Below are 27,548 nucleotides of genomic sequence, written 5' to 3' on the forward strand. Positions count from 1 at the left end.
GTAAAATTATTAAATATTAAAACACAACACAACAGTTTTACAGAAACACAAAGCTAATAATTAGGCAGACTTTCTCTCTTTAAAATAAGAGAACCCCCCCCCCCCGAAAAGCACCTCTGTTTCTGCCCCACAGTCCTGACCTGACTAGAGGTGAAATGTCAGATTTAAAGCCCTTTACGCACAGGTGTCATTTCTGAACAGCATTTTGATGTGAAACAAATATTACCAAGTAGAAACAGTGGAAGTAGGCATCTTAAAATAAGCACTACAGAGTTACTACAGAGTTTGCTTTCTTTGGGGTAAGAGAGCACTGGAGACTCATTGGGAGGAATTCAGCGTTGCACTTTTCTGATCGTTCCATCAGTGCTAGTATTTCTGCTTGCAAGATGGAACAAACCCCACTCTCTCCTCCCCCTGTGTGCTGTTTGGGGATTCTCCTGACCCTTCACAGTGGATTTGGGGCCAGTGTGGGGGCATGCAAGGGAGTGAGAGAGGGGAAGCCCCATTGCTCTAGCAAGATTCCTTGCGGTGCCTTCCGCTATCACGTCAGGTCAGATGAATCTGGGCCATTGTGTCATGGCTATTGATTTTATTTCTAAATATACAAGCAGAGCAAAGGGGAAGCTAGCAGGCACCCCTTCAACAGACAACAAACACCTCCTCAGAGAACAACATGTGCTGCCCTTCCATGAGAACGGCACACCCTCTACCAACGAACTTCAGCTATAAACTCCCAGCTCTCAGTCTATTTGCCTCCCTGCTAATTGCAAACTGATGTTTTGTGTGCTTTCTCTCTGTCCCCATCCTGCGGCAGCCGCAACAATATGTTATTTGCCATTCTGTTTTAATTAGTTATAAAATATATTTGTTGCATTTATTCATTCATGTATTTGGATTGTAGCAGAGATGGGGAACCTGATGCCCTCCATGTGATGTTGGACTGACTCCCATCATCTCTGCTCTTTGGAATGGGCTTCAGCAACAACTGGTTGGTCCCTTGTCCCCCACCCATGAGTTACAGTCTACATTTGAAGCAGGAGAAATCAAGTCATGAAATGAAAAAGGAATCTACTCACCATCTTTGGGTGTTTTTTAGGAGTTAGGCTCTTGTGCTCCCATGACTGAATAAAGTGAGAGGATTACACTAAAATGAGCTGAAGTAAGTGCTTTGAACATTATCCAGGGCAGTCTAAATGGGGTAATTGTGAAGAAAGCTCTTCTCCCTCCCTCTTTGTGATATACCTTGTTCACTCCCAGGGAATTCAGGGGGAGGTAAGTAAATCTCTCCTATGTCAGCAGTTTCAAAATACTGTATATTGTCACCATGTAGGTTTTGAAATGCAAAAATCACAGTTATATTTGTAATTTATATATGCTCAGTGCAATGCATCCTCGGTGTTTTAGCATGGCTCTTCATTTTTCATTTTACCCCCTTCTTTTCTACTTCATTTTCATTCATATTTCATAAGATTTTTTTAGACAATGATGCTACAGAACAGAGTAACTAATTTATTATTACTTTAACCAACCTGCCCGGGTCCATATGAAACAGATGCTTGCTTTTCTAACATGTCACTTTTCATTTTTCTTCTCTCATTCCTGCTCCACATCAGAGTCCTTGAATCCAACCCCTTTTGTATTTCATAAACATTGTACCCTGATGCCTTGCTTGTACCTTGATGCATTGATTTAAATAAATTCTGGATATTACTGTTTCAGCTGTGGCTTGACTGTGGGCCAGTAAAGGCCACTGAATATGTGCACTCAACCCATATTGTTGTCAACAGGAGCTGAACACGAAAGCAAAAAGTGAAGATCCTGAAGTTTTATGCATCTTGCCAGCAGATTTGCCATAACCCACAAAATGTTGAGCCTCAAGGTCCCCCCTACCCGGCAAGTTCTTCCCTCTGTCAATAGGCATATGTTTACTATTCTAGAACGGAGGACGTGTAATTCAAAACACATCTCAGAATAAGATCTTGAAATCTGTATGCTTTTTGAGCTCACACAGTAGTTTGTATTGTAATGAGTTTGGGGTCAGTCTAGCTGGTACCCTGGATCCCTTGGTATTCTGTATCTGTTGGGGTAGAATGTATAAGAGCATGCTTGAAAACCCAGTTCTTTTTATCAAGGTAACACTAGTTAAGCACCAGGAACTAGCATAACCACGGACGTTGCTCTGTGCCATAGAACAAATGTGTGGGCCTTTCCCTCACTGCCCAACTGCTACACTGGAGAACAATAGCCTCCTATGTAGCAGTTGGGTAGTTAGTGAGCTGTGAGCTGGAGGCAGAAAGATCTGTCTTGCTCTGGGCTACTCTGTGCTGGGTTTGGGGGACTTCTTTGGAAACCTAATGCAGAAACAAGATCTGCCCTCGACCTTATGCTCAGGTTGTATATACAGTGGTACCTCAGGTTACATACGCTTCAGGTTACATATGCTTCAGGTTACAGACTCTGCTAACCCAGAAATAGTGCTTCAGGTTAAGAACTTTGCTTCAGGATGAGAACAGAAATCGCGCTCCGGCGGCGCAGCAGCAGCAGGGGGCCCATTAGCTAAAGTGGTGCTTCAGGTTAAGAACAGTTTCAGGTTAAGAACGGACCTCCGGAACGAATTAGGTACTTAACCCGAGGTACCACTGTACGTAAAAATACAATCATATATCCCAAAGATACTACAGTCCCAATGATCTTCATTTGAGGGAACCCAGGAAAAGTGCTGGGAATCCCCAGAGTCTCTTACCATTCAGAGGTTGGGGTGGAATGTGGCAGTATGCTATGTCCATAAACTGTATGGTAAAGATGAGTCTGTTCAAACATTGACTTGTGCACACCTACAGTCCTAGCCATCCCACAGTAAGCATTCCTGCTGACAACATGATGAATAAACTGGGCAATGCACAGGTGCAGTTAGAACTGGAGGATGCTAGGAGCAGAAAAAGCTCTTTTATGCAAGCATGTGCCTGAGGAAGACTGGGACTGCCTATATAGCATGGTGGAACTTTTTTCAGACTAAGAGCCACACTCCATTGGAAGATATGCTATGTGGACCACATGCCAGTGGTGAGTGGTGCCAGAGGCAAAAGTGGGTGGAGCAATGGGTGTGGCTCTGACATTTGAGCTGTGTAAATCACAGGTTCACACACACACACACACACACACACACACACACACACAAAGCTCTCCATTAAACAAACAACAGGGATCATCACAGTTGAAGGACTTATTACAAAGCACTGAAGGATGGTTTGGCGAGTCATCTGGAGACAGGCATGGACTGAGGGCTAGACAGAGAAGCCTGGTGCGCTGCATTTGGGTACTGAGCCTCAAGACCCCCCACCTACTGTAGAGTCAATGTTTTCTGTGAACCAGCATTGTCTATATACTTCAATAACACACACTCAAGTTGGTACAGTTGTCCTGAATTCTCAAAAGTTGTAGTGTTTGCTGATAGCCCCACTATTTAACATTGGGTATGCAAAAGCTTAGCCATTTGTAAAATTACAGCAATGCTGTTGCCATGAGTTGAGCTCTGGAGTTATTATTAAGCACTCTTCGGTTACCTAAGCAGGTGAAGTCCAGTGACTGTGCTTCAGAGTTCAATTTCCTTCTGATGACAGAGTTTTAATTATAAATGTAGAAACAGAGCATTTGTTGTTGTTTAGTTGTTTAGTCGTGTCCGACTCTTCGTGACCCCATGGACCAGAGCACGCCAGGCACTCCTGTCTTCCACTGCCTCCCGCAGTTTGGTCAAACTCATGCTGGTAGCTCCGAGAACACTATCCAACCATCTCGTCCTCTGTCGTCCCCTTCTCCTTGTGCCCTCCATCTTTCCCAACATCAGGGTCCCTTCCAGGGAGTTCTCTCTTCTCATGAGGTGGCCAAAGTATTGGAGCCTCAGCTTCACAATCTGTCCTTCCAGTGAGCAGCCAAGGCTGATTTCCTTAAGAATGGACAGATTTGATCTTCTTGCAATCCATGGGACTCTCAAGAACATAGTACAAACAAATAGACTCCTAAAGCAGGCTGCAAAACTGACATTCTTGCATCAGATGCCCAGGGAGGAACTGCACCCCGATGATGGTTTCATTTTAGTCAAAATGAGCTAAATACTTTCTGCTTGCTTTCTTTGCCTCTCAATTCAAAACTCCCAAGTGTTTCACCATTTTACCCCTAAGCTTTGCAGATTATTGTCACAGACACTACCCTTCAGGGAAATGGCCCATTTAGGTAAACATCTCCAATCATTAACTCCCAGTCAGAAGGTATCAACTGATTGTCCCTATTTGCTAGCAATCAAAGGATGGCTACCCATTAGTTTGTCAAAACTATAGCAATAGGCCCATACATTCTAATCAAGGTTGTAGTTCCCATGTGACCCACAAAAGATGCAACAAAAAATTGGTTGCCATTGCAGTGATATTTCAGTAGTTTACCATTTAATAGTAGTATTATGATGTTTCTGTCTCCCATGATACGTCTTTAATGTTAATAGTCTCCAGACAACTAACAATTAATAGTTGTAATCAACTGAGAAGTGGGTTAGGAATTGCATCAAATGACACTCCTGTTTTGCATGGAAACAACTCAATTAGCCCTCGGGGGAATTAGTTTATCCTCCTCAGCCAGGGCTCTGGCACTTTATATCTCAGTGCTATCCCAACACATTTTAACACAGCAGTGCTTGCACAGTAACCAGTTTTGTTCTTCTTAGTATGAGCATGTCTCTTTGGGGAATATTTTGTAATGAAAAATCAGATACAAGAAGTGAACACAGGCCCCAAAGGGGATTGATACTAGGGATATTAAACCTCCAGAGTTCTTATCTGCATTGCACTGCTTCTCATTGTGACAAGGAGAGTGTTGATTCTCAAGCAGATTTGGAGCATGAGTCTTTCTTACTACAATTCTGAAGTTTACATCTGAGATGAGATGAATGCAGAAATCCTTTTGATAGAATGTATTTACTTTGTTAAAGCAGTGGAAACATTCCAGTAGAAGGAAGGAAGGAAGGAAGGAAGGAAGGAAGGAAGGAAGGAAGGCAATAGGTAGTGCAAGATGTAAAACCCAAGCTAAAGGAGAAAGAAATGGTGAAAGCACAGGCTAAATTGAGGTACTAATAATACAGAAGAATACAGAATTGCATCAAGTGAAAAATATTGTCCCTTAGCATAGGTAAATGCATGCCTGTTCAAAAGTACCTACAGACCCTCCAAGTGTGCCTATTTTCCAGGGACGTCCCTGATTTAAAGAAGCCATCTTGTTTTCTGATTTGATCCCAGAATGGTCCTGCTTTCCCTTAAGACATCCCTGTATTCATTGGAGTTATTCGACTCCCAAGCTGTCTGAAAGCAATCCTGTATAGGGAAGGGTTTTTTAAAATGTTTTAATGTTTTATTATGTTTTTATATATGTTGGAAATTGTCCAGAGTGGCTCGGGGAACCCAGTAAGATGTGTGGGGTTTAAATATTAAAATTATCATTATGGAATGGGGCGTCCCTATTTTCATCAGAGAAATGTTGGAGGGTATGTACCTATGCAACAGTATTCTCAATATACATGTTAGTGTTGTGGCTCTGTGTTTAACTCACAAAGCCAGATCTGGACTCCTGAAATAGTAAAAGAGATTTGTGTGAGGGGGGAAAGTTTCAGAGGAAATGTGACTGTCAGGGGAAGGGTTTATCACTCCCTTTCTCCCACACTTTCTGTACACGTGACCAGAGTTTGCCCCTCAGCATTCCTGACATAAATCTCTAACTCATTCAGATAGAATCAGGCGAGCTGCACAAAGGGAAAACTTCCATCTAGCCCCCTCCCCCACCTCCATTCTTGCCTCTCTGTCTTTCCTTTTTTCTTATGTTTGCTTGCAGCTCCACCCTCATTAAAGCACTTGAACTTTCTCCTGCAGACAGAACTTTTCCAAAGGCCACAGAGAAGGGAGATGTAGAACTCCAGCAGCATCAAATGGGAATGTAATCTTTTTAGAGGCAGCATTGATTTATAAAGCCAACTCCCAGAGGTTCAGACAGGTTTATCATACTGCTATAAATGTCTGAATGCATAATGGAATGCATGGTCTAATTTCTGTAATGTGTTTGGATGATGCATTGCTCATCAGGAACCACAGATGAAGCCAGAGAGGAAAGCTCAAGCACATTCTTCTGAAACTTTGGCCATCTAATTCATTATTAAAGATTCTAGATAAAAAAGAAGAAAATGCCACACAATCTGGCTCAATAGGAATAGAGTTCACGCGCTAGCATTTGACTGCAATTTAATCTATAGGAATGAGCCCTTGGCTTCTAAGCATTTACAAATGCACTGAAAACACAGAGCTCTGAAAGCTTAGATTGGAATCAGCCTTTCCTGAGAAATAAGTATAATTTATGATTATGGCATGCTACAACTTTCTGAGGGTGCTTGTAACCTCTGCTATGGTCTTAACAAGGATATCGGAGTCACTGTATCTTATTAAGAGTGTACAGCTTGAAAGTACCACTGTAATAATTTATGCAATTGCATTTTGATTATTATCACATTTGCATTCACCAGTTAGATAAATGACTTTATTTTTATAGTTAGTTTTGAAAAAGCTACAACAAGATGAAAAATGTAGCATGTAATTGTCTGAATGGCAAACAAGACTTTTTTTTTAGTTTGCATTTTGTGGTACTAAAGTTATGATGTTCTGAATTGGACCTGAGACAGCCTTGAACAGACTTGCTCCTTGAAACTGGATTTTTACAGCCTGAAGGATAAATTTATTTTAAACCCTTGAAGTGGGCATCAGAGGATGGAGTACTCCAAGCAGCTGACCAGTCTCAGAAAGAGCTGGGTGTGGTCATGTTCAAATCTATACTGGATAGATGCAGAATGGTTGCTATCTAGCTTTATAGTCAAGCTCTCTGAGAGCTGATGTTCAATTGGCGCTGAACTGAGCTATGTCCCTTCAGTTCATTTTATCCCTGTGGTATACATTGGGCAGAATCCAACATGAAGTGCCTCTGCACAATCCTTTTGAGTTGTATAGAACCTACATGGGCTCTCTTCCCGGTAGAATATGCCCATTCACCACCCACTGTGTTGCTTGGCTAATGTGGGGACCAATGGACCATGAACTGCCTGCCAATTTTGGCTTCACATTTTTCAAATATTCAGTTTGCCACATGTATGCATCAGTGTGCATTTTTTTTAAAAAAGTTGTTTTCTCTTTGTTGTGTTTGCACTTTTCTCTTTCTTTGTAATAAATTTATACGTATATTTTTTAAAAGTCCTGACAAAATCCACCAGCCTTTCAGTGTGCATTTTTCTTACTATATACATTTTAATACACAACTTCTAATGCACAACATTTTTGCAAGCGTTTCCCCTTAATATAATGCATTTTTGTTTTCTACTTTCAGCAATATATGCATTTTTATGCACATTTCCCCCTAATGTCCACATATTTGTACACATTTTTTTTTTTGCTTGAGAACTGTACCACAAAATATTTAGGATTGTAAATTTCAAAGGATAGCTGTGCTTTAATTCTGGAAGTGCAAAATAAATGACATTTCTCCCCCATTCCTAGTGGGGAATGGGGGAGCTCAATCACGAGCATGACAACTGACATGAGCTCAGTCATGACCTCTTGGCCTTGATGTACTGCAGACAGTATTGCAGACAGCTAGACTGCATTTGGGTCAATGGAGCAATGCCATAGGTCTGCACATAGAGAATCAGGAAAGCTGATACATCAGGGGTTCCCAAACCAGTGGTCCATGAGCTTCATTCCAGTGGTCTATGGTATCCATCAAAAGGCAGTTAACAGCATACAACAATCTAGCACAGCACACTGAAATTGCTACAACAGGCATAAAAACCTTTAATTGGTCTGTGAAGATTCTCAGCACTTTTAAAGGGGTCCACTGGAGAAAAAGTTTGGGAACCACTGATCTGTGCTAATATGTTAATATTACATTCTGCATAGGCAAATAGATTTTTAAAATAAATAAATAAATTTACCTACACTGGAAAACCAAAGAGACATTCAAAGCAGAGCAATAGATTTCTTCAAAGAGCTTCACTTCTCCTTCAGTTTCAGTATCACCCTAGACAGATTTGCAAGTACGGCTTGCAACCCAACTGACAGTGCCAGTTAAAGCAATTGAGATCCCACGGCCATTGGTTTGCAGCACTGTAGTCAGCATATGCCAGTGGAAATTCATTCTAACTGCAAAGCATAATCTCAATTCATTTTAGGGATGGTCATGCTAATAACAGAAAGGGTTTCCTTTCTTTTAGTGATAAGGCATTGGATGGCCCACTCATTCATTTATTTATTCCAGTGAATTTACACACTCTGCCTTTCTCAAAGCAAATGAGAAACTCCATCTTTCAAGGTATAAACCAACCAGGGGAGGGGAACCTGTGACTGCTGTATACAACTCCTAATGATTGAATGTACTAGCTGGGGCTGATGGAAGTTGGAGTCAACATCTGGAAGGCCACAGGTTCCATACCCCTGGCAAAAAAAGCAAAACTTATTAAGACTGCCATCTAATTAATACCCTATACAATACAAATAGCAACCCCAGCAGATCAACACTCATACATAGCTATCCATCAGAAACCCAAAGCTTGCAGAAATAAGAAAACTTTGACTGCCAGTCAGACCCATAACTTCACTGGGTATTTTACATCATCCTTGACTTTATCTCTGCGAAGAATATTGCATTGTCTCAGTGCCTGAATATTTAGGGTCTGAGCAAACTCAATGCGGCAACTGAAGTAGAAAGGGAACAATGTTGCTCATGTATTCTGGTACAGACAGGCTAAATGCCCAGCCTTTAACATGATTTCATGTCTGGAATGAAATGAGATCATCCAAAAAGCGATATGATTATGGAGGCGATGCAGAGTGGATCTTTTAGCTAATTATTATAGACACTGATTATACAATTCATGGCACAATAACAGCATCCACTCCAAGTAATACTGTTAATGGTCCCAAGGAAGGAAATACAGCACTTAGCACCACTTCCAAAGAGAGGTCAAGGGCTGTGAGAGCAAAACATGCTGGAATGGCAAATACCTTATTCATTTGTTGAGCAGATTTATGGTTATTGGTTATCAGATGCTGAGTTGTTTTGCATGCTTGTAAAAAAAAATGGATCCAGTCTTACTGGGTATCTTGGTGTAACATGGAATGCCCTGGGATACACATGGAAAACTACCATTGCACCAGACTCTTGAAAACAGTAAATTCTATTTTTGTCAGAACCCCAGGCTTCTTAAAAACTATATTAGAGAAGCAGCAAAGAAATGACCAGACTACAGAACTTTATAGCATATGACTAGACAGACCTAAATCTGGATCAGGAGGTAGCTATAGTGGCTAAAAGCCCATCCGTCAGAAACATGTGCCTTTTTGAACACTTAGATTGGCTTAAGGACTTACTCCATGTTCCCTGTTTTACTGATGTAAGATCTGCTATGGTTCAGAGAAACACACCGAAGATCTGGAATGATTTCCCATGAGAAGTCTACCTGCTCTGCATCACTACATGGCAAGTTGAAGGTTCTGATTCAAAGAGGCATTTCTTGTTTTGGGAAATCTGTGACTTGTTTGCTGTTTTTAGGAAGTTATTTATTTACCTTCAGGATTAAGTGTGTAATTTGTTATTTTTTCCTGATTTCACATACATGTTTTTCTTGTTGTTAATCTTGGCATGGCCGCAAGGAGGAAATAAGGAACTTTTAAAAAATTAACTTTCAAGCTAACTACAGTTTAGCATTATGTCTGAACAAAAACAAGCTGTGGCCAGTCTTAATTACGATTTATTGAAACAAGCCAACGTCAAACCTCAGGTAATAAGCCATCGCTTAGATTAACTACAATTTAGGTTTTGGACATAACACTAATGTGTGGTTGACTGAAAATGGCAGTGAATGTTTATGATTTTGTATTTGCAGCAGTGCCAGATTTCGGATGGTGGGGACTGTTCCCCTGCACAGGACGCCGAGCTGAGGGAGTGCAAAATATTAATTGAGTAACTATGATGCAGTGCACTTTAGAAGGATGGTTTAGAAATACTTGAGTTGAATCAACAATAAATCAGCTAAACATGTCTATCATGTCTACCCTCCCTTGCCCATTGGTGGATTTATCTGGTAGTGGCAGCAGAAGGGTAGCTGGTGCGAGCCACCAATTTAAATTCTCACAATGCCTCCTTTAAATGACAGCTAGACCCAGCCATCCAGCATACTTGAAGCACTTGTTTGGGGAGCAAACTAAAGAAAGGCAGGTTAATGCATGTATCATTGATGGTCACGTTGAGGGCTCCAGAAGTTGCCCAGTATGCCATATGCTAAAGCTGGTTCTGTGAGCAGCTCCAGAGTGGTCCTCCCTTCTCCCTTCTCTAACACGCACCAGTGTCACACAGTCAGTATCATCTCTTGCATGGACTTCTGGGAGGCCAATGAGCTTTGCCTCTTTCCTGGTCCAAGTGAGATCGGAAAATGAGTCCTAACAAATATATAGCACTTCATAGCATACCCATGATCCCCAGTAGGCTTCATTGTTAACAGTTCTGCTCAGTTCAGTTATAGGGTTGTTCCTCTTGTAATTCTACTTTGTCCCTTGTCTGGAGAGAGAAGTTGTCGTGAATTCTTCGCGGCGCTTTAGCAGAAATGCTCAGAGTCCCAGGTTCTTCAGTGCAGTATTATTTATTGTGAGCTCTCTATAGACAAATATCTACAGAAGCAGTTCATACAGTCAGACAGAGTACGTGGCTGCACCTTAAAACAAATAGGAAGACTCTTTCTCTCTGACCACACTCCTCTACACCACCTCCACCTTTACTGCTGGACAGGTTTCCCTTTTAAACCGATGACAGCCAATTAACTGTCAGCACATTACTGCTGAGTTGTTCTGACCCAGCACTTCCATAGAAAATATTGCTTCAGCCTGTTGCATCAACTAGCAAACTCAAGCCTGCAGACTTACTATCTTACACAGCATTCTGTGGATCCTGACAGAGAAGTGGGGAAATCTTGAATCATTCAGCATCCCTTGTCCTTATAGCCATCAATCTACCATGAATGAGCCATGAGGGCCTACAGGTCTTTAGCATCAAAGGACGTAAGCTTGTCCATCATAGACCTATCTGACTGGCTCCCATCCATGTCTTTCCAGATGGGATCCTCGTAGCTGTTGTGGTGATCAAGGCCACCAGGACAACCCAGAGCTTTGCCTGAGAAGCAATGCATTTTTTTTTGAGCTTCTGAAATCTCTCTACGTCTTGGCTTGATTCTAGTCCTGTTTTTCACTCCTAGTTCCTCACCGCAACCACATAACTTGGCCACAACTCTGGATGCTTATGACTTAGAGATGGTTTAGACATAGATGTTCATTGTTCAGCTCTGTTCTGTTTCTTGAATGATCTTCTTTTAACCTGGACCCTGAGACCTACAGTTTGTATCCTATAAGTCTTGACCCCAAGAAGCCATAAAGGGGTTGGCTATATAGTTAACTGGTAACCTGTGGCAGATATGAAAATATGGGTAGGAATGTGCGATCTGTTCCTGTTCCTCACTTCACGTTTATGGTCAGTGCCAGTTAGAGAATACAGTTAGGGCTACAGAGTACAACCTGATCTTCCTACCCCGTCTTTATATCTCTACCAAACTGACACAAAGAAGAGCACTCAAAGTTCAAATGCACGTTCCCAAGAACACTCTAAAATATAAAGGAAAAATAGCACAAACAAGTCCAAGTAGTCTGTTTATATAGCTCTAGAGATTCTGATAAAGAAAAACAAACATAACCTTTTCAGCTGTTCCTCACAAGGGAAAAAGAAAATGAAACATTTGATTATAATTGTTTTAATGAGCTGTGATTCAAAATGAAGTTGTAATGGTCTGGCTAAAAAATATTCTGTTAATGAGCTTATACTTCTATCAAAATGTGTGAGATATAAAACTCTCTGAGGATAAAGTTAAGCAGCAAGGAATCTTTAATTACTGGGGGCGGGGGGGGGGAGGAAACTGAACAATATTACACTAGTGTTAATAATAGTGGGGGTGTATAAGCTATGCAACAACCTCTAGTAACTATTTCCATTCCTCGGATCCATTAACACTTCCATGACTACTGGACAGTCTTCATGGTTTTAGTTAGAGTTAATTATACAAGAAGCTATACTGGTCACTTCTCTATTAATCTGCAGAGAGCAATGCAAATTTGTTTATCTTGTTGTAGGGAATGATCCAGTTGATATGGTAAATTTGTGGGTGGATCCTCAAAATGGTGGAGAAGTAGAGGTGGGAAAGAGCTTGCTCATTTCTTTTACTTGGTGGTAAGCCCAGTTATGTCAAGATCTGGAATAAATTTCATAAAGGATACATACATATTGGGCCACTCAATGGGACTGCATTAAAAGACAGCTTATAATTGGTTCAAAATGCAGACACCAGGACGTTAGCTGAAGCAAGATGTTCAGAAAATATTACACCAATCTGATATCAATTGGATTGCCATTTGTTTCTCAATTTAGAAGTGCCGCTGTTAACCTTTAAAGAGCCTAGAACTAGATCACCACTTGTGTCTATGTAATAAACCCACTGAAGCTCAAAGATCAGCCTATATAGCTCTGGTTTTTGGCCTGACAATAGCAGCGATAAGTTAACAGCTACCAGGGCCTTCTCAGTGGTGGCTCCACAACTGTGGAATTCCTTCGTGATAAGCTATATTGGAGGGGTGGGGGAGCTCTTTCTGTTTTTAGATTAGCTTTGAACACTGTTTTACTCTGCAAAGCTTTTTATGGATAATTAATATTAATATTAATTCGTTAATATTTTATAGTTGTGTTTTTTCTTATTGTTGCCATTTGAGATTTTAATTGTTTTAAGATGTGATATAAATAACACAAAGTAAGAAAATGTGAATATACACCAAGTTGTACAATAGTGGCGATTTTAATCTAATTTCACAAAACAGTCTTTTCATGCCTTAAAAGCAGTGCAGACTTTACATTCGCAACTGCCAGGGGGAGAATAGAGAGGTTAGGTCCTATCACTGCAAAATGACTCATTTTGCGTCCAGCTCCTTAGGCTTCGAAGGAAGTTCACATTTGCAGCTGAGCTTTCTGACAACCTGCTGGGCTTGAGTCATCCTAGTCTTAATTATTGTCTTTTGCAGGGTCCGTGCTTGTTTGTTCTTTGGCTCAGAGGAACTTTAACATCTCTCTCTTTTTAAAATAGGTACCAGAAAATCAGCTGCACTTTCCCCTCCTTTCCTCCTTGTTGAGAACTATTTATGGGTCCACTTTCACCCATCCTTAAAGTATAGAACAAAATGTTCCCTGAAATGTAATTTTACTTGGTGTTGGACAGATTCTGAAAAGCCTAAATCCTGAAGGTACATGAGATGGTCTGCAGGTTGCCATGGTTACATTCTTCTGTGGCTCAGATAGGGATGGGGCCAATTATCAAGTTTTGTTTGCTCGGTTTTAAGTGGTTTGTTACCTGGATACTCAACAACTAAGAAAACAGAAAATAAGACTTGTTTTCTTTCTTAACTGAAGAAAAGAGGAAACAGTCATACTTGCTTTAGAAAAAAGAAACCCACACCATTTCTTGGCTGCACAGTGAAGTATTTAACTGAGATGAAGACTTTGTGAACTGTTGCCTTTGCTGAAAGCTAGGGAGAGGTTTTGAATAAAGGTAAGAAGAGAAACTGCCGTAGAAATGAATTTCTGGCTAAATCAGTTGTCACTGTTAGACTGAATTTTCCCTCCTCCTACCCCCTTTCTCACCTTCCTACAATTCTAATATGACAGTTGCATTTTAATACATAATTTAGTAAAAATGATACCACATGTCATTTTGGTATGGGTAAGGAAGGAGTGGATTTAAATCTGGGAAGGATACTGTAAAACAGAACATTGCTGCTCTGCAGCATGGCTTGCAGTAAACAGATGCTCATATGATTATCACTGAAATGGAGTGGGGTGTATTTACAACCCCCTCCCCTCACCCAAGACTTTCATGTGTTCCCTTTGTTTCAGGAGGAGAAAGTGGTGCAAGAAAGAGAAATCTCGTGCAAAAGGGGGGGGAGGGGGCATGTTCACAGATGTCAAAGAAAATGATTTGAATTTCGCATGTCCTGCAGATTTCAAACATCTGCACCATGGAAGGTCCCACTTTCAGGAGAAAGAAAAGTTGGACTCAGGAGCACGGAATAAAACAGGCTAAAACTTTATTGTCAAATAGTAATTGAAATTTCTGCAAAACATTGCATTACAACTAACAAAATATTATACCTAACAAATGTCACTTTGGGGAGGAAGGGTGGGATATACATTTAATAAATAAACAGATAAAATAAAAAGGCTAGTGATGGAGGAGATCACCATCACCCCCAGTTCCCTGTGACTTTATTTTAGATGCAGTTTAATGCAGAAATGGAATAAATTTATGGGCAAAACCAAAAGTGGCAGAGCCTGGAAATGGACAAATTACTCTACCCCTAATCTGAAGGGCAGCATTAGGTCTGAATGCTTGGAGAGCACTATGCTACATAGGTTACCACTAGAAAAGCTCCAGTTTCCCACAAAGAACAACAAACATATACCCATCAATCATCCCAATTTAAGCAGGACATCCCGGAATTACAGAAACCACCCCAGCTTCTGCTTAGATCCTGGAATGTCCCGTTTTTTGCTCCGGTGCTCTGGGTCTCGTGCTCTCGCATGAATCAGCTGTCATTGAGAGCTTGGGAACAAAAGACGCTCGTTTCCCCCCACATCTCATGCTCTGGCGTGAATCCGCTGGTCCCACGAGAACTCGGGACCAAAAGACAAGCATCCCAATCAGCAGGATGTTGAAGGGCATGCAACCATAGGGCTTGAGTTAGGCCTGATTTCAATTTGATGCTGGACAAGTTACTCACACTTCTTTTTCATGGAACATGCTTATTGTTTAAATTGGGCCCCTCATCACTAAGTATGCAGACCATGATGTCTACATGATGTCTGTCCAGGTGAAGGGTCTCTGACATACTTAGATGTGCCAGTTATGTGGAATGATGCAAGGGTATGGTGGTATTTTGTGCTTTTTCTTTCTTTTTTAAAAAAATGCACCTAGCACCCATAATGTTGGTTAAGTTCCAATTCAACATACCCATTCTGGCAATTTGGTAGTAGTATGCAAGAGTGCTTCTTGGAATGTAAGAACACTCATGATGGCCTCAATAAAAACAAAAACAAATGAGAGGACACCATGCAAAATAGTTTCGTCACCCCTCCATGTTCTAAAATACCCTGCTATTATCACCAATAATCTAGTTTGCTGCACTTTATTAATAGCACTGCTTGCTGATGGTTTTCTATTTTGAGGGAGGGGTAACTCGTAATTTTCAGGCAATTTATTTTAAAATAACAGCTGCCTGTTTAAGAGTAATACTAGCTCAGAGTTTATATTTATTTAAGGGCTCACAATGTGCTACATAGTATATTCATTTGAAGATGAATTGTATAATACAGCTGTTCTTTCCCACTAACCTAGGCCCAAACCACATGCCAATATGCATTACAAGTCTTCTTGTCTCTGATGCATGTTTCAAGGCTTGTGGGTGTTCCACTTTTTGAGTGTGGCCAAGGAGATTTTGTTTACTGTCTTCATTAATTCTGTTTAACCGATGCAGCTTTACAAGCAATACCTTGGAGAAGTAAGGAAACCAGAGACTTGGTCAGTGAACCAAGGTAACATAGAGTTGAACTGAAAATAAAATGGCGTCTTGCCCTTTGTTTACACAGAGTTCCTTTCCCTACCAACTGGGCACACCACAGTGACCAAAATGATAGCCATGGGCTTCACTTTAATAAAAAGCAACACGTTTTTAGTGTAAAATTAGCTCTAAACAACATCAAGAACACAAGCATGTGTCATAAACTGGATCTCACATGCTCACTGACACACAGTATTGCTGTAAGACCAAATCCATTTGCCTTTTGGGCTTAGCATGAGTTAGAGATAAAGCATTCATCCTCGAAAACAGTTTCTTTGAAAAAAGAAACAGATGCTTTTAGCAATTCCATTCAGCCTGAGGGAGACCTTTTCATGGTACTGGGAGACTAACTACAAAGCCTGATGAGTGTTTAAAATTTTCTCTTTATAAGTAAGCACCAAAGTTCATTTTTAAGCTTACAATTGAAATTGTCCACTCCCATTTTTCATAGTTGAGTATATAACAGTTTGCATGATACAAATTGGGCATCCAACCTTTACCCGTGTCTTGCAGAATAACTGGAGTTTAAATTTGCATTGCATATAGGAGTTACATGCAAGGAAATTACCATTAAACATTCAAATACTGTTCACTAGTGGTCAAAAGACCTGGAACTAAGTAGGTAGAATCACACCTCACACCTTAGAATGAATTTTGATTGTGGTGGTGAAGCCTTGTCAGGAGGGAGATGGAAATGAGCAAGATGGGAGGGAAGCAATGATAGGTGAGAAGCAGACATTGGGTTGATGGTACTACATTCCATGCTGAGCCTTCTTTGAGCCACATTGAAGCCTACTCATTAGAAATCTTCCACAGCTTTTGAGATTATTTGGAAAAGGAACATGACACTTAGAAGCCTTCCTATGATCAGGAAATCTCCTTTTTCAGAAGGGCAGCACACACGCCTCCAGTCTCCCTACATGCCTTTTGCTCCAATGTGCTCAGGCTAAGCACATTAAAAGCACCATGATGGGTTGAGATAGTCAGGGATCTCGACTGAATATGACCAACTTACTGGTTATATAGGAATGCAGAATAAGCCCTATAGATTTTAGAGGAACAAGCCAATAACTCAGGGGAGAAGAAAAGACTCCTCAGAGGACAGGAAAATGTGTTTGGTTACTCCTGTGGCATACCTTCAAAATACTGAACTCTGTATCTTTAAGGAGAGTGCATTTGGCACACACACAGTTTCTGTGCTAATGAATTTCTCAAGTTGCAGTCATAATGGCCTTTTTAATCTTAGTAAGAGTAATTAAACAGACATTTGTTATTAATGATGTTGTTAATGGCAGTAGATATTATACCGAAGATATGCTATAAGAGAGAGAGAGAGAGAGAGAGTTGTGTTTTTTTAAAAAATGATTTAGGCTAAGTTCGGTTAGGCAGTAGATCTAAAAAAGCGTAGCATCTTTTCTTATTCTTCGAGCTGGAGCTATTGATTTTTATGTGTGTGTGTGTGTGTGTACATAGAAGCAACTGCTTTCTTTCTGATGTATTCTTGAGGGGGCCAGTTATCTTCTCAGTAACATGTTTCCTTAGGACAGCTTGACCCCTGTCCTTCTGCAGGCCAGAAGTGATGCCACTGCATTGTTGATAAAGATTGCTGCCAAGCCAAAAAGAAAAGAGAAAAAAGAAAAGAAAAGAAAAGAAGCGTGTTGTGTTACATCACCTCTTCATTTTCTAACTGTGCCTCTTCTGCTTGCAGGTTGCAAATATGGGAAATAAGGTGAAATTGGCTACTTGATTCCCATGCGATAAGTGTGGGACTTATGCGACTACAAGGTTATCAGAGCAGCACCCATTGGTTTGTGTTGCTTTAAGTTAATTTCAGTGATACAAAGTGGCACCACTGGAACAAGTTGACATTTTAAGTATAGGCCTGTGTGTCTTCCTCAGATCTGCTAGTTTATTGTGCAAGCATGACATCTGGTAGCTGGGGTGAAATTTGGCATTCCAGGAATCTCAGTTTTAATCATTTGGAACTAATCTGCCAGAGTTGCCATATGTCCAGGAAAACCCGGACATGTCCTCTTTTCAGGGGCCAACATGCCCATCTGGGCAGATATTGTACATTTTAAAGGAAATGACTGGTTCTTTTGCTTTAAAAAAATAAATTGGGGGCTTGGGAGGCCACACACATGTTCGGGAAGGTGCTGTGCCCCGGAAGTGGAAGCCACCACAGTGAAGCGAGGCTGTCGCAGCGAAGATTAGGCAGGAGCTGGGGTTTTGCCTCTGCTCAGGCTGGCAGTGGCTCAGGCTCAGGCTGCTCTGTACACCATGTCCACTGCCAGCTTGCGTCAGGGAAAGATCTGCAGCAGCCATGTGTGCACAAACACCTCTTTTCCTGGCTCAGACTGGCAGTGGCTCAGGCTGTCCTCTTTTTTGCTTTTCAAGATATGGCAACCCTAGTTTATAGGGTGGGTGTGTACCATAGGATGGATGGATCAGACTATTCCCTTGCCGTGTCAGTTTCACGTGCATTTGATGATAAGCCCATTCAGTTCCGTTTTCTTTGGATCTTTTTAAAAGGCACATGAAAAATTCACATTTAAATTTAGCACATGTTGTATGCACTCCCTATAAAATGCACACATTTTTATATCCTTAGCCCCCCAAATATGTGTTTTGTATGCTTTTCTATGCATTTCCCTCTAGAAATACAAACTATGTACACATCCCTCCCCTCAGTAAGATGTGCATTTCTTTGGAACTGAAACTGCACCACAAAATTCAGAGAAGTGTGAAATCCGATTATTAACTGCATTCTGATCTGCAAATAAGTCTAAGAAATGAATTGGGTAGTGCTGGCTGTTGCCCCTTAAAACTGGCAGGGCAGAAGGAAGGGGGACCAAGTGCAAATGAAGCCAGAACCAATGACCGGCAGAACCATCTAGCTTTGTCCCATTTCCTATCTGCTAAGATCTATAAGGACATTACTGAGACTAAAGAGCAAGAAGCTGACATCTAATGCCATCCCCTGGACTGCTTGAAGGCAAGCAAATGGGCAGGAGGGTGCTGAATGAAGCTGGTAGGGCACTGCCCCAGTAGCCCAAATAGGCCAGCCTCCCCTAAATTTGTGTGTGTGTGTGTGTGTGTTCAACCTTGTTAAACGGAGCTGTGTCCCTTTCCTTATACAGTGGTACCTTAGGTTAAGAACTTAATTCGTTCTGGAGGTCCGTTCTTAACTTGAAACTGTTCTTAACCTGAGGCACCACTTTAGATAATGGGGTCTCCCGCTGCCACACCGCCGCCAGGCGATTTCTGTTCTCAGCCTGAAGCAAAGTTCTTAACTTGAGGTACTATTTCTGGGTTAGCGGAGTCTGTAACCTGAAGCGTCTGTAACCCGAGGTACCACTGTACAAATCTAATTGAATTCAGTACTACTGAATTATTTTGGCCATTTAGGGAAAGTCTCTTGTATCCTCACAGAATCTTGTGAACTAGTTTGGCTCCTCCTGCCATCGGAGACATTTAATTCTCCTGAGAAAATGTTTTGCTGCTTGTTCCTTTCAGGACAGTGTTTGTTAGGGAAGCTTCCAAGCTCTCAAGCCTCTGAGAATTCCAGCTAACACCTTTTTCAGGACTGTTCACCCTGACTCTGCATTTTTTCTCACGAAGACCAGAGCGTTCTCGTCTCAGGTCTGATATCATTTCATTTGCCTTTTTATTTCCTTCTCTCAGAGATTTCATACCACCATGACATTATGCTATGAGCTCCCCCCAACACCCACCCACTCCAAACCTGGAATCAGTTGCTAATTTTTCTTGTTCTGTCAAGATTAGGCGAGCAGTTCTAAGTAAGCCTGCTTTGTTTTCTCAAGGGAGTATGCCTGAAATAATCCAGTGTTTATTTTTATTCAGATTCTCACAGTACTACAAGGTTTCAGCGACTTCCTGGGATGTTTCTAGTTTTTTTCCACTGGGCCAAAAGGCTATTCTCAGAGGTAACTCCTTCATGTAAACCTAAAAATGGAACTTTCCCACATTACAGCTTATTGGGAAGTTGAAAGTTCATTCGTCTGTCTCTCAGGAAAGTAAAGCAAAATGCATATCGGCAGTTCCCATTCCACTTTCCGCCAAAAATTGTAGCTCAGTCATCCTAAGTGCAGCCTATGACGGCTGAACGGACTTTAGACAGCCTTTTAGAATGAACATCTCTGCACACACCATTTGGTTCTATCAAAGATCTGGTTCTGTGATCTCTTCTTTAACTCACTACTCATTAATGCCTGATGCATACTGATACCTACTATCCATGCTTAGAGCAGAACTATAGTTCACTTGGCAAACACAGATTTCCTAAACCTGTGTTTACCATGTGTTTAATTTAAATCTATTTATTTTAAAAGCTTATATCCGGCTTTATTCTACCAAGCGGACTCAAAGCAACTCATGTATCACTAATGACCAAGGGAAGCATTGTAGGGGAGAATCAGCTGGGGTGTGTGTAGCACTTTAACCTTCCCGCTTTCATACAGATCCCCCTATATTTTCCACACACACCCCACTTCAAAACTGGGCTTCAAAATCAGAAAAAAAATCTAGCTTCTTTTTCCTCCCAAAGTAGCTCCTTTTACCCCAGTGCTGCCACAAGGTGGGAAAACTGTATTATTGTTTTTTCTAGTGCTGGGGCATCCTTTTGCAAAAGTCCCTGCTCACTACGAAAGAGGATGTATTTTGTTTGGGGTTTTTTTGTATCTTTTCCAGATAAATTTGAAGAACATTTGAGGGGGTCAGGGAGGTTCTACTTGCCATTTTAAATCTACAAGTTGGTTGAGTTGGTATTTTTTTTCTTTAGCAAGGGTAAGAAACATTTTCGAGCCTAAGGATCATGTTCCCTTCTGGGCAAACTTTAGAGGTGAGAGCACATGCCAATGGTGAGTGGGGCAACAAATTTGAATTTGAACTTTGTACCGAGAGACTGTTTTCTACACATATTCACGTATCATCCTTATTTGGCCTCCATCCAGGCAAGGAAGAGCCATTATCAGAGTTTGAGAGCACACACGCCAAAACACTCAAGGTGGGTGCAAAGTAAGGGGGGGGTGAGGAGTACAGACTTTGCGGGGGGGGAGTGCGACATAGGGGTAGTCTCAAGAACTAGACAGAAGACCCTTCAAATAGGCCTATAGGGCTGCATTTTACTTCTGGGGCTGAGATTCCCCACCCCTATTCTGTAGAGGGGGAAAATGGAATATTTACAAAGGTGAAAGCTGTTTCCGAGTTCTGCTGGATCTCTCTGCGGCCTTTGATACCATCAACCACGACATCCTTCTGGACCATCTAGAGGGGCTGAGAGCTGGGGACACTGTTATACAGTGGTTTCGCTCCTTCCTCCTGGGCCATGTTCAGAAAGTGGTGTTGGGGGATGAGTGTTCAGACCCCTAGGCTCTCACTTGTGGTGTGCCTCAGAGTTCCGTCCTCTCCCCCATGAAGCCGCTGGGAGAGATCATCAAGGGGGTTTGGGCTGGGCGTTCATCAATATGAGGATGATACCCAGATCTACCTCTCTTTTAAATCGGAACCAGTGAAGGCGGTAAAGGTCCTGTGTGAGTGACTGGAGGCGGTTGGAGGATGGATGGCGGCTAACAGATTGAGGTTGAATCCTGACAAGACAGACGTACTGTTTTGGGGGGACAGGGGGCGGGTGGGTATGGAGGACTCCCTGGTCCTGAATGGGGTAACTGTGCTTTTGAAGGACCAGGTGCGCATGGAGGCACAGGCCAATTCTGTGTCCAGGGCAACTGTCTACCAGCTCCATCTGGTATGCAGACTGAGACCCTACCTGCCCGTGGACTGTCTTGCCAGAGTAGTGCATGCTCTGGTTATCTCCCGCTGGGACTACTGCAATACACTCTATATGGGGCTACCTTTGAAGGTGACCTGGAAATTACAACTAATCCAGAATGTGAAAGCTACATTGGCTCCCAGTAAGTTTCTGAGCACAATTCAAAGTGTTGGTGTTGACCTTTAAAGCCCTAAAAGGCCTCGGCCCAGTATACATGAAGGAGTGTCTCCATCCCCATCATTCTGCCTGGACACCTGTCCAGCGCTGAGGGCTTTCTGGCAGTTCCCTCACTATGAGTAGCAAAGTTACAGGGAACCAGGCAGAGAGCCTTTTCAGGAGTGACACCTGCCCTATGGAATGCAAACAACTATCTGATTTTTAGAAGACATCTGAGGGCAGCCCTGTTTAGGTAAGCTTTTAATATTTGATGAATTAATGTATTTTAATATTTTGCTGGAAACCGCCCAGAGTGGCTGGGGAAACCCAGCCAGATGGGCGGGGTATAAATAATAAATTACTGCTACTACTACTACTACTACTAATACTATTACTACTACTAGTTTGCAAGATAGGCACGTGAAGCTCACAGAGTTTTTCTGTAGGTTTGATAAAGAGAACTCCTATTGTGCCCTGACAGGGGGAGGGTGTAGCCATATATAATATCCTCACCTGTCTGGACACCTTGTCTTTGATCTTTCACTGCATTCCAGCAATGTAGAACATATGCTAAGTTTGAGCCACAGCTCAGACAAAATCTTAAGCTAGACTTAAGCACATCATTGTAACCAAATCACCATTTTAAGTCTGCCGGAACAAAGCTGCTGTATCTATTATTTCGCAACAAGCGTTCTGAGTGAGTAAATGATTTTTTTTTTTTAACCTTTGAAAGATTGCTTGTGTGATTATTGTTTTAAGGGGGAGAAAGGGGGAAACACCAGGAGAATCCAGTCTGCCTTGAAGCATCCTGGATTACTTAAACTAAAAGGCTGAAACTAGCCTAACTAAACTTCCGTTTTAAGCTGTAAAGAGATGCACTCTGCTGAACTCACAAACGTGAGGAAGGAAGGAAAATATTTAATAAATATATCCTCTCTTGGCATCTATGCACACCCCTACCGAAACCCTTGCCCTGTGGGAACAAGTCCCATAATGATAATGTGGTCATGTGACACCAAGTGGCCAAACAATCTGTATAGGAAGTGCTGCATTCTGGGAAGTTTTCAAGAGGAGAGCCTTGCCTCCCTTGCAAGTGTGAACAGGGCTTTTCTAAAAGGTTCAGAGCAACAGTTGACATATGTCTGTACCTATCATATATTTTCCAAATGTCTAAAAACCTTGTGCTCTAAATATGACAAATGAGAATGTGCTGATGAACAGAGCAGGCACTTGCCTACAGTGAGATTGTAATGGCGGTAACTGTAAAGAAAGGTGAAGCAGGGTGTTGAAGGATGGAGGAGATTGTTTGGTCCAGGGCGGCTGAGGGGAATGGAGAGTGAAGGTGGCTTGCAGGCCAGGTGAAGAAAACAGGGATGGGAGGAAGCAAAATTTCACACATTGATTTGAAGAAGCGAAAACTCTGACTGCAAACCCTAGTATTATTTCAATTAGGCAATGAGCCATTTAAATATCTGTTCCCCAAAGATTATGTTTCCTTCCCTCCCTTTGCATTTAGATACCTACTATGTAAAGGCAATGAGGTAATGTGGTCTTGCAGCTTTTGTGTGTGTGTGTGTGTGTGTGTGTGTTCTTTTCCCCAGCTCTTTCGTTTGGCACACGTTCCTACATCAAACTTTCAGCCAAATACATTTTCAGTGTCCGTGAAGGGATATCCAAAAAAAAATGCAAATCTAGCTCTTGTATTTCCACCTGACCCAAACAGAACTGTTCATCTGGTATAAACTATACTGCAATTTTCTTAGAGGGAAGAGTGGTGGGGGGTGGGGGAGGGAAAAAAAAGACAAAAAACAACAACTCTGGAATGGAAGTCAAGTGTCTAATTTCTCTCGGATCCAAATGTGAGCCTATAAAATGAAAGGAGCCCCACTGCCTTAGAAATGGGGGGAAAATGAGCCATTTCCAATTGTTCCCTTTGCAGGAATTGAGATCAGTAATTTCCTGAAAGATAATTATGAATAAATTCAAAGGTAATTATAGCCGAAACCTTCTCTTCAAGCATAAGCAGTTGTTTATAATCATTTGATTCAACTTGCATCAGTCACAGAGGAAACAAGCATATGCACTCGGCTTGGCAAAGTGGGACTATTAAACAATCCAAAAAGAACCCTGCCTCCAAATGCCAGGCCCAAACCTTTCTGTATTTTCTCCCCCGGGGCTCGGAAGCCAGATTGTAGCCCCATGTTGGCTACATTAAAAGGCTTGGCGGTGATTGTTGAGGCAGCAAGTCCTTTCCTCTTCATCTCACGACTGAAACTGTGCAATGCATTTTTCTCTTCAGCGAGGGGCACCAGTCCAGTCTGGTATGTGTCAGGGACTGCAAACACCCACAGAGGGTAGAAAGCAACGTCACCTTGAAAGCCATGTTTGACTGACAATTTTTTCCTCTTTGGCGTGTGTCCCTTCCCTCCTTGAAGCAGGCGACAATTCTCAAAGAGGCAGAGCCAGTAGGGTGGCACGATGTACTTGTCACTTCTGGTCTCTTAGGGCCAGCAGGACATTGTGCCTTCCGTGATATCACCCTGCAAATATACAAAGTGAGTCGGGAAGGGATGGGGGGGGGAGTGGGCTAGGTTCATATTTAAAGGCAAATCTATTAAATTTGCACAATGCGAAACAGTATTAGAACCAGCCATTAAAAATTCAAACTTATCTGAATTTTGTGATGCAGTACTTCAAGCAAACAGTATTTACAATAAATGCATATATTAGGAGTAGTGCTATTTTTCTAGAAAGAGAGGTGCTGGAGCTCACCATGTGTGCCTCCTTTGTTCTCTTAGCATGGCAATGGCACCCACCTGAGAAGTGCCAGAACTGAGTTCCGGTGTGTTCCGGCTGAAAAAAAGCACTGATTAGTTGAAAGTGTGCATAATAATGAAAATATTTGTGAAATAGCATACAGATTTTGTGGTTTTATGCAATGCTTTTCTTCTAGAAAAAAGGGGGCTGTACTCACCATGAAGTTGTTACAGTAAGTGCCAGACTTTTAACCAGTGCTTTTCTTATGGAAAAAAAGCCTGGTGCCGGTACTGTCTGCCCTTGAGTACCTCCCAGGGGAAAAAAAAAGCACTGGATATATGTCCTGCCAGTGTAAACCACTTTGGTGTTGTTGTTTTTTTTTTGGGGGGGGGAAATAGAAGTATATAAATATTTTGATTTAATATATACATCGTATTAGGGGAAATTGTACATAAATTCTCTCCAAAATGCTGTTGAATTTTTATGAGGGGTGTTTTTTTCCCCAGAAAAAAGAAAATCGCTGCAGAAATGTGGAGAACTGCATTTAAGATTAGAGAAATGAGAACCAAAGAGAACTGAACTTGACAGATCCTTCAATCCCTAGTTGGGGGTCAAGATTTCAGCATCCTGAAAATCTCAAATTTTATAATTCCTTAAAAACAAATTCATGTGTGTCTGTGGGGCACTGCCTAAGGTATGTGTATCAGGGCATTTGTAGGGAGCCCCAACATGAGCAGAACCCTATGTGGGGGCTTCTACAGACAATCTAGCGAATGCACATTGGCCTGGGCAGAGCCATCTCCCTCTCCTCTATCAGCACACATTCTGCACAAATGAATGCTTACTAAAGACCAGCTTGTGAGGCATTGTAATATCACAGAAGCCAGAGGACAGGCTGAACAAAATTTGGAAGGCAGATCTTCAGTGCTCTGCACAACACTTTGCCCTTCACCATGATGAGCTGAATCAGGGTAAAATTATACGCATCCTGATGAGCACATTTGCATAATTTATACTGGTTAGATATTTTGTTGGTGTACACATTTGAGGTGCAGCACAGAGTGCACACAGATCTGCTGAATACTCGTGGGGTCCTAGAGGTGTGGGGTAAGAGAGACGTAGGTGTTTAGCCTCAAAATGGTTATGACACCAACAGTGCAGTCCAAGAAAAAGGCCAATGAGCTCAACAGAGCTTGCTCCCCAGTAAGTGTGTTCAATAGGATTGCAGTCTAAGCTTACTTTCTTGCAACGTTGCTCACAGAATAAGCAATTTGTTAGAGTATTTTGAGGCAGGGTATTCGTTTCCCTGAAATTTCTAAGCCCCCCCCCCCTTTCTTTAAATTATCTGATGTCAGCATGGAAGAAGCAGAGTTTGTCAGTGAAGTTAACTCTTTATTCAAGAAAATGACACACAACTCAGCAACACTTACCAGCAGGTCTGGTCCTATGGAGCAGTTGCCAGAACTGAGAGTTTCTCCCCTTCCCCTGCACTGCTCTAAGTCTCTCCCCTCTCCCGGATGTTGTTCAAGCATTCTCAAGCTACGCTTGCACAGAACTGGTCTCTGTTCTGCTCTCATTATCCTGCACTTTCTTGGACACTACGGGGGAGGGGAGTTTGTCACAGCAGGAGAGGGAGATTCCCAGATTCTTCAGCAGGCTCTTGGCCTCCTTCCTCTGCTTCAGCCTCTGTGTCTGAATTGCTCCCTGCCACTGGCTCTTCCTGCTCACTAAACCCTGTTGCCCCTTTAGCATCTGACACTTCCCCGCCCAATTGTCTCCCTTTGACCTCTCCTCAGTGTCCCTCCCGTGGCTCTGAGCCTTCCTGCTCTAGGGTTTCCCTGGGGGGTTCCCAAGTTGGTGCCTCCCACCAATCCCCTTCGTTCAGCCAGTCCCTGACATCTGGGTATGATTCAGACCAAAGTTTCTCTGTCTTTTCTTCCCTAGTGGGGAAAGTTAAGCAAGTGCTTACATTGTTTCATTGAAAACAGTGGGAATTAAAAGTCCTCAACTTTGCTGAGCCACTTCAGACAAATGAGATAGTGGGGTGTAGTGCTGGAGCATGGCTGGAGAGACACAGGTTTAAATCTCCCATTTAGCCAGTCATTATCTCAGTCTGTAAAGTATCTACACAGGCCTATTCTGAGGGCATATAGGGGGTAGGGATGCTCTATCACCTTGACCTACTTGATGGAAATGTGGAGTTTAAATAAGTACATGAAAATCATAACATTTCAAAATGGAAGGAATCACACATTTTCCCAGAGAGAGAAGCAGGATATTTACCCTTCAGTGGAATATGCAACCGATTTTCAGTTCTTTTAAGGATTTTATCTGAGTCTCCTATAGGCTGATTTTTTCCCCAGTTGCAGTTGGTAGAAAGGGCCTTTTAGCCAATGAGAGAGAGACAGAGACAGAGACAGAGACAGAGAACTGAAAAGTTAGCCTATCATAAAAAATAGGCCAATCATTTAAATCTTAAATGAGGGAAGAGATTATAAGAGATCTGGTATGTATGACCAATAACATACACCTACCCTCATCATTGGTATGTGAGATAGGATTCCTCCACAGGAAACTAAATGCACACACACACACATTCACACACACCCAGCTCACAATGAAGGATTTGTATTTTGGCAAAGTCAGAGGTGTACTGGTTAGTTCAGAAAAAAAATCAAGCCAATATTGGGTTTATAGGGTTGCCACATTTTATTCATATGGGGCTCCTCTGCCTTTAAATAAATGCATGACTGGCAGAAATTCAGTAGGTAAAAAAGCTTCCCCATGACTTCAATTTTATATTTTTGGAAAATATTCACCTGTTTAATATTTGCCATCACACATCTGCTCAAAGAATAGAAGCTCTGACAGGAGAGAAAGAGAGAGAGAGAGACATGGCAACCTTCCAAGGCCCTTTCCCTGTTTCCCCACCCCCTGGTGCCTGAAAAAAACAGCTCAGTAATTACTGAACTAATGTTATCAATTCCAACAGATATCACATTTATTAAATAAAATAAAAAAGCTAGATTGCTGTTCATCAGTTCACAATGTGTATAATTGAAACATGAATA

Source organism: Podarcis tiliguerta (genome assembly GCF_965153285.1).
Source record: "Podarcis tiliguerta genome assembly, chromosome: 11".
In the NCBI taxonomy this organism is placed as follows: Eukaryota; Metazoa; Chordata; class Lepidosauria; order Squamata; family Lacertidae; genus Podarcis; species Podarcis tiliguerta.